Here is an 8,554-nt window from a genome sequence, read left to right on the forward strand (position 1 = left end):
GGGGGGGACAAAGCCATGGGTAGATACAGTCATATATTATCTAAATCATTTTTCGCAATTTCTGCCTCAAAACGCTGTAATAGCTTAATATGAGCAATACATGTTGTTTCATCATAGACTCTGTGACAGAATGTGCGAGGCCGTTGTTTGGAGTACAATGAAAACTGTTGAGCGCACGAAACTTGATTGTTTCCATAAATCATTGAAGAGTGTCCACACAACCCTATTATCTAATTGCTTAAACCATTAGCTCAAAGTTATCTTTTTTTTTGACAAGACAGAGAGATACTAGGAGAACAGTAAATTTGGTCCATTTAGACAAGTAGCTATGGATGATTATCTACAATGAGTGAGGTGATCGATCGGACTAAAGGGCTCATGCAAAGCAATACAGACGCCCCCTCCCCTTCTCTAGCCACCTGTTCATCCCCACCCCCCTCTCCCTCTCTCACACGTGCACACCAGTGCTTTCATACAGTGAGCTTTCAGTTTGCCATGTAATAGGCTTCCGCAGAGCCTGGAGGATTTGCTCTGATATGGCTACTCTCTGTGCCTTTCATTTGTCTCCCTCTCGTCACCAAGGTGACTGTGAAGCGTTACAATGAGACGGGACTGTGGTAGCATCCGGCTGAGGTTCTGTGACTCATCAAATGACACTGAACAAAAATAGAACATGCAACATGCAAACCATTTCAACGACTCTTTCGACATGGGGCCGGGATTTATCATGCTGGCGCAAAAAGATGGCGGCGGATGAACGACACGACAACGGGCCTCAGGATCTTGTCACGGTATCTCTGTGCATTCAAATGGCCATCGATAAAATTGAAATTGTGTTCGTTGTCCGTAGCTTATGCCTGCCCATACCATAACCGCACCGCCACCATGGGGCTCTCTGTTCCCAAGGTTGACATCAGCAAACCGCTCGCCCACATGACGCCAGACACGTGGTCTGCGGTCGTGAGGCTGGTTGGACGTACTGCCAAATTCTCGAAAAAGGACGTTTGAAGCGGCCTATGGTAAAGAAATGAACATTAAATTATCTGGCAACAGCTCTGGTGGACATTCCTGCAGTCTGCATGCCAATTGCACGCTCCCTCAAAATTTGAGACATCTGTGGCATTGTGTTGTGTTACAAAACCGCACATTAAAGAGTGGCCTTTTATTGTCCCCATCACAAGGTGCACCTGTGTAATGATCATGCTGTTTAATCAGCCTCTTGATATGCCACACCTGTCAGGTGGATGGATTATTTTAGCAAAGGAGAAATGCCCACTAACGGATGTAAACTAATATGCGCACAGAATTGGAGAGAAATAGGCTTTTGGCGCGTATAGAACATTTCTGGAAACTTTTATTTCAGCTCATGAAACATGGGACCAACACTTTACACTTTACATGTTGAGTTCAGATCTTTGTTCAGTATAAAACCTAATGTTAGAGGGATACTGGTTCACTTTTCTCCAAGTTGTGAAGTTATACACTGACTGTGTGATGAGTGTAGCTACATGAATGTAGCTATATGTCATCCCTGAAAATCAAAGGATATACGGTACTATGATCCAATAAACGTCAATGCTTTAATTGGTAGTCTAGCAACTCTGGTTCCTGCAGGTAGAGACATGTCTACAAAATATACAGGAAGTGATTTGTGGTGACGTCATCATCACAGTTATACCATAAATGTGTACGGCCTTGTTGGTGTTGTGAGTCAGGGATAACAAAATAGGTATTCATACTAAAAGACTGAGCTGAAGCCTTCAGAAAGTATTCACACCCCTTGACTTGTTCCACATCTTGTTGTACAGCCTAACTTCAAAATGCATTGAATACAAAACACGACACACAATAACCCATCATGACAAAGTGAAAACATGTTTTCAGGGATGTTTGCAAATGTATTGAAAATAAAATTGGGGAAAAAACAACAACTAATTGACATTACCCTTCACACCCCCTGAGTCAATACTTTGTATAAGCACCTTTGGCAGTGATGACAGCTGTGAGTCTTTCTGGGTAAGTCTAAGGGCTTTCCACACCTGGATGGTGCAACATTTGCCGACTTTGTTTAAAAATAATTCTTCAAGCTCTGTCCAACTGGTGTTGATTATTGCTAGACAACCAATTTTCAGGTCTTGCCATAGATTTTAAATTACATTTAAGTCAGAACTGTAACTCGGTCAGTCAGGAACATTCATTGTCTCTTGGTAAGCAACTCCAGTGTAGATTTGGCCTTATGTTCTAGGTTATTGTCCTGCTGAAAGGTGAAATCACCTCCCAGTGTCTGGTGGAAAGCAGACTGAACCAGGTTTTCCTCTAGGATTTTGCCTATGCTTAGACATTTTTTACCCTAAAAAAACACTCCAGTCCTTAAAGATTAGAAACATACCCATAACATAATACAGCCACCACTATGCTTGAAAATATGGAGAGTGGTACTCAGTAATGTGTTGTATTGGATTTGTCCCAAACATAACACTTTGTAGTCAGGACAAAAGTGAATTGCTTTGCTATATTTTTTGCAGTCCTACTTTAGTGCCTTGTTGCAAACAGGATGCATGTTTTGGAATATTTTTATTCTGTACAGACTTCCTATTTTTACCTCTGTCAGTTAGGTTAGTGTTGTGGAGTAACAGTGCTGTTTATTTACATTTAAGTCATTTAGCAGACGCTCTTATCCAGAGCAACTTACAGTTTCCTCCTATCAAAGCCATTAATTGACTATCGCACCATAGCACTCAACTGTCATCATGAAGTGCTTTGAGAGACTAGTCAAGGATCATATCACCTCCACCTTACCTGCCATCCTAGACCCACTTCAATTTGCTTACCGGCCCAATAGATCTACAGACGAAGCAATTGCCACCACACTGCCCTGTCCCATCTGGACAAGAGGCATACCTATGTAAGAATGCTGTTCATTGACTATAGATCAGCATTCAACACCATAGTACCCTCCAAGCTCATCATCAAGCTTGATTACTTGGTTCTGAACCGCGCCCTGTGCAACTGGGCCCTGGACTTCCTGATGGATCGCCCAAAGGTGTTGGCAGGAAACAACACCTCTTCGCTGATACAATTGTGCGTGCTCAGTCCCCTCCTGTACTCCCTGTTCACCCATGACTGCGTGGCCAAGCCCGCCTAGAACTCAATCAAGTTTGCAGATGACACAACAGTAGTAGGTTTGATTACCAACAACGATGAGACAGCCTACAGGGAAGAGGTGAAGAGGCTCTGCGAGTATGTTGCCAAGAAAATAACCTCTCACGCAATGTCAACAAAACTAAGGAGATGATTGTGGACTTCAGGAAACATAAGAGGGACCACCCCCCTATCCACATTGACGGGACCGCAGTGGAGAAGGTGGAAATTGAGAGCATCCTGCCGGACTGCATCACCGCCTGGTACGGCAACTGCACCACCCACAACCGCAATGCTCTCCAGCGGGAGGTGCGGTCTGCCCAACACATTACTGGGGGCAAACTTCCTGTCCTCCTGGACACCTACAGCACCCGATGCCATAGGAAGGCCAAAATGATCATCAAAGACATCAACCATCCCAGCCACTGCCTGTTCACTCCACTATCATCCAGAAGGCGAAGTCAGTACAGGTGCATTAACTCTGGGACAGAGAGACTGAAAAACAGCTTCCATCTCAAGGCCATCAGATTCCTAAACAGCCATCACTAGCACATCAGAGGTGGCTACCTATAGACATAGATTAGGAATCACTGGCCACTTTAAGGAAATGGATCACTAGCCACTTTAATAATGTCTCCATATCTTGCATTACTCATCTCATATGTATAAATTGCACTCTGTACTATCTTGGTCACTTGAATTGTGTGTAAATATTGCATCACCCATCTCATATGTACATACTGAATTCTATAATATGCCACTGTATCTTAGTCCAATGCCACTCTGACATATGTGTATATATTCTTAATCCATTCCTTACTTAGATTTCTGTGTATTTTGGGTAACTGATACATATTACTGCACTGTCGGAGCTAGAAGAACAAGCATTTCGCTACACCCGCAATAATATCTGATAATCACGTATGTGACCAATACATTTGATTTTGATTTGAACTCTTAACTGTTTTAAAGTTGGCCTCGTGGTGAAATCCCTGTGGTTCCCTTCCTCTCCGGCAACGGAGTTAAAATATGCCTGTATTTTTGTAGTGACTGGGTGTATTTTATACACCATCCAAAGTGTAATTAATAACTTCACCATGCTCAAAGGGATATTCAATGCATGGAGAGAAAAAAAAATGTATATATATATATATATATATATATCAACCAATCGGTGCACTTCTTCGAGAGGTATTGGAAAACCTCTCTAGTCTTTGTGGTTGAATTTGTGTTTGAAATTAGCTTCTAGATTGATGGACCTTACAGATAATTTTATGTGTGGGGTACAGAGACGAGGTAGTCAGTAACAAATCATGTTCAACACGATTATTGCGCACAGAGTGAGTTCATGCAAATTATTATGTGACTTGTTAAGCTCATTTTTACTCCTGAACTTATTTAGGCCTGCCATAACAAAGGAATTGAATACTTATTGACTCAAAACATTCCCGCTTTTCATTTCTTATTTATTTGAAAAAAAATAATTCCACTTTGACATTATGGGATATTGTGTGCAGGCAAGTGACAAAAAAAGAATCTAAATTGAATCAATTTTAAAGTCATACTTTAACGCAACAAAGTCATACTTTAACGCAACAAAATGTGGAAAAAGTCAAAGGATGTGAATACTTTCTGAAGGCAGAGTACCACTGTTGGATGCACGTCGTTAGAGTATTCACAGGAAACGTCACGCTGCGGAAGGTGTGAAGAAAATATTGTATGTTTACCACAGATTGTGTTACACAACAAAATGAGACTTGAATGAATCATGAATTCCATCTCTATGTGAAGTATGAAGTTCAGAGAAGTGTTTATGCATACAAAACCCCCCACATATGCTAAAAAATAGAGAAGCAGTACAAAAACATGGAACAGAAGGTTTAGAGAACATTTAATTGGATGCCAAATAAGGATTTAGAACAAAGCAATCTCATATCTGAAGAGCACATACAGTGGAAAGAAAAAGTATGTGAACCCTTTGGAATCATTTGGATTTCTGCATAAATTAGTCATATAATTTGATCTGATCTTCATCTAAGTCACGACAATAGACAGTGTGCTTAAACTAATAACACACACAAATTATTGTATTTTTCTTGTCTATATTGAATGCATAATTTACACATTCACAGTGTAGGTTGGAAAATATGTGAACCCCTAGATTAATGACTTTTCCAAAAGCTAATTGGAGTCAGGAGTCAGCTAACCTGGAGTCCAATCAATGAGATGAGATTGGAGATGTTGGTTAGAGCTGCCCTGCCCTATCATAAAATTTGAGTTTGCTATTCACAAGAAGCATTGAACAATACCACGAACAAAAGAGATCTCAGAAGACCTAAGATTAAGAATTGTTGACTTGCATAAAGCTGGAAGGGGTTACAAAGGTATCTCTAAAAGTCTTGATGTTCATCAGTCCACGGGAAGACAAATTGAGAAAGTTCAGCACTGATGCTACTCTCCCTAGGAGAGGCCGTCCTGCAAAGATGACTTCAAGAGCACAGTAAGAAGACTCCTAGAGTGTCAGCTAAAGACTTACAAAACTCTCTGGAACATGCTAACATCTCTGTTGACAAATCAATGATATGTAAAACACTAAACAAGAATAGTTTTCATGAGAGGACACCACAGAAGAAGCCACTGCCGTCCAAAAAAAAAATATTGCTGCACATCCGAAGTTCGCAAAAGTGCACCTGGATGTTCCACAGCGCTACTGGCAAAACATTCTATGGACAGATGAAACTACAGTTGAGTTGTTTGGAAGGAACACACAACTCTATATGTGGAGAAAAAATGTCACAGCACACCGACATCAAAACCTCATCCCAACTGTAAAGTATGGTGGAGGGAGCATCATAGTTTGGGGCTGTTTTGCTGCCTCAGGGCCTTGACAGCTTGCTATCATCGACGGAAAAATGAATTCTCAAGTTTATTAAACATTTATTAAACATTCCCCCAACTGTGAGTGTTTACACGGTGTGTTCAATAAAGACATGAAAACGTACAATGGTTTGTGTGTTATTTGTTTAAGCAGACTGTGTTTGTCTATTGTTGTGATTTTGATAAAGATTAAATCTACTTCCTAATAATTTGGTCTATTTTCACCCATGCGGAATTGTAAACACATCATTCGTGTCCGGTGTGTGCTTGTTTGCCCATAACCTGTTTTAGAGAAATGTAATCATTGAATATTGTAAGAGCTTTCATTGTCTGTTTATATGCCCTCTTTATTCATCCTATGGTTCTGACTTGTTGTACAGGGAGTACACTGTAAGAACGGCCCACGTTCTGAATTCTGTCACTGTACATTTCAAAAGTGCTGAACAAATATTTTTATTGCCTATGTCCGTCATTGCTCACTCATGTCTTCATCGAAATCACGGATTGCCTCTTATCCGCTTGTTGCCCCCTTATGCCATAGTTTGTACATTTAAATTGTTAGTAGAAACCACAGTTGTTTAAGCAAGTCAGCCACATCAGCTATGTTCTTTAAAAGGCAGTAAATGAGGCTTAATGAATGGTGAATGAGTTTCTGTGCACCGTTTGTCACCGTTATAGTGCAATTAAATGTATTGTTTGTTGTTTTGTAGGGGCTTTGCTGGCATGCATCACACATTTATTTTATTTGCCCCACCAAGATTTACATGCTAAAATCACCACTGCTAGCAAGCTAGGCAACATTAGCTAGTTAGCTAAGTCAGTTAACCCACTGTTCCCCGGACACCGAAGACGCAGCACCCCGCACCTCTCTGGTTCAAAGGGGTTTGGTTAAATGCGGAAGATACATTCAGTTGGACAACTGACTAGGTATCCTCCTTTCCCCTAGCTTGGGTGCTTGACTGCTGTTAGATCAGAACATTCGGATCAACCCTACTCCTCCGCCAGAGCGTCTGAACGCACACTGGATTTACGAATGGACAATTTGACAACGCTATGAGTTTACGAGCGCACTCTGAGCACACTCCAGATTGAATTTACGAACACACCCTTAGTATAAACCAGCCTTTAGTCTTAATCTTTGGTTGTTTAGTACATGGCCTCACATCTGAATCCTTAATAAAGAGCTGGGTGGGGATAAAGCTTAAGCGGGTGTGAACAATGCTGAATGGGTGTAGACAAAAAAGTGCTCTCCAGTAGGTGTACCAAAACATTCAAGGGCCATTTTCTGTAAAGTGAGGTTACAAGTTTCTCAACTTTCAAAGCAGAATTACTACTTGGTTATCAATGGAACCAAATATCAACATTAGAAGGAGATTTATCTTCCGCTTGGATAGTTCCATCTGTGCCACTGACTTAGTCTGTCTTTAATTCAAGTTTGTTTTTCAAATGAATCAGTCATGTTGGATTCACATCTCCAACTCAACCAAAAATCTAAATTAAAGAATAGGATTAGGCCTAAATCAAACTTAAGTTTAATTTAAGTTTAATTTGATTTAACTGAGATTTTGGTTGAGGTGGAAACGTGAATCCAACATATAAATTATTAATTTGTAGACAAACTGGAATTTATTATTTTTCTTCAATTTGGACATAAATTTGGACATAAAGGCATGATAACTGGCTATATGTATGCTGTCATTTCATTTAAAACACAAAATATAAAAATCTATTGCCCAATAATTTAATTCATGGGCTAAAATGACACCGTAACATATCTGCTTCACTAAAGATAACATATCTTTAGGTTGAGATCATGCCTACCAGGCTATTGTCAAGAAACTGTTGGCATTCAACTGTTAACTACCTAATGGAAAGCTAAACCTACAATTAACTCCTAATAACATATCGGCATTCACTCATTGGCTGTGGTACGGAACTTTTACGCATTCATAGAATACCACATTTGTGTAGAATAGATGTAGGTCTATATTTTTGTGGAATTATATCCAATTAAACCACAACTTTACCTTAATTCATTCGATATCTGAAGTCCCTCTTAATTTCTTCAGAATACCTGCAGCTCGAATGTAATCCCCTCAAGCATCACATGGCATTCTACCTGTGGCTGTGCTCTCCATCGGCAAATTTTTCTAGCCTATCAGGCGACTTTTCATCTATCCATCTATAATTCCACCACACGACAGAGCGGAAATAACACATTTCTCCATCGCATATAACGTTCTGTACTCACACCTAATTACATGTCCATACTGTGTTTCTGTTAATTTGGACTATTTTTAGACTCCAGCTATAAGAACTCAATTGGATTACGCAGCAGCAGTGTGACAAGTGGCAAGGCAGTGAGCAACCAATTTGTGTGGCCAAGTACTCTGTGCAAGATAAACTGTAGCTAATGGTCGCGCTCCCTTGCTCAGAATTTACATGCGTCAACCAATGGTTGCGTGCGACGTCATCAACTGTGTAATCGAGTGACAGATTGCGATACCTTTCCTGATAAATACCTTTATAGGCGTTG

General features: G+C 40.4%; 1 protein-coding gene across 1 annotated transcript in view; it reads right to left on the reverse strand.

Annotated features, from left to right (window-relative positions):
* The window catches only part of frmpd2 (FERM and PDZ domain containing 2), a 48,921-nt gene extending 40,504 nt beyond the window's left edge, over nt 1-8,417 (reverse strand). Inside the window, exon 1 of the mRNA XM_052478449.1 lies at nt 8,046-8,417. The gene's annotated coding sequence lies outside the window, so the exon portion shown is untranslated. The remainder of the gene's footprint in view (nt 1-8,045) is intronic.
* Between the last annotated feature and the right edge of the window lie 137 nt (nt 8,418-8,554).

This window comes from Oncorhynchus keta, chromosome 24 (genome assembly GCF_023373465.1).
Source record: "Oncorhynchus keta strain PuntledgeMale-10-30-2019 chromosome 24, Oket_V2, whole genome shotgun sequence".
NCBI lineage: Eukaryota > Metazoa > Chordata > Actinopteri > Salmoniformes > Salmonidae > Oncorhynchus > Oncorhynchus keta.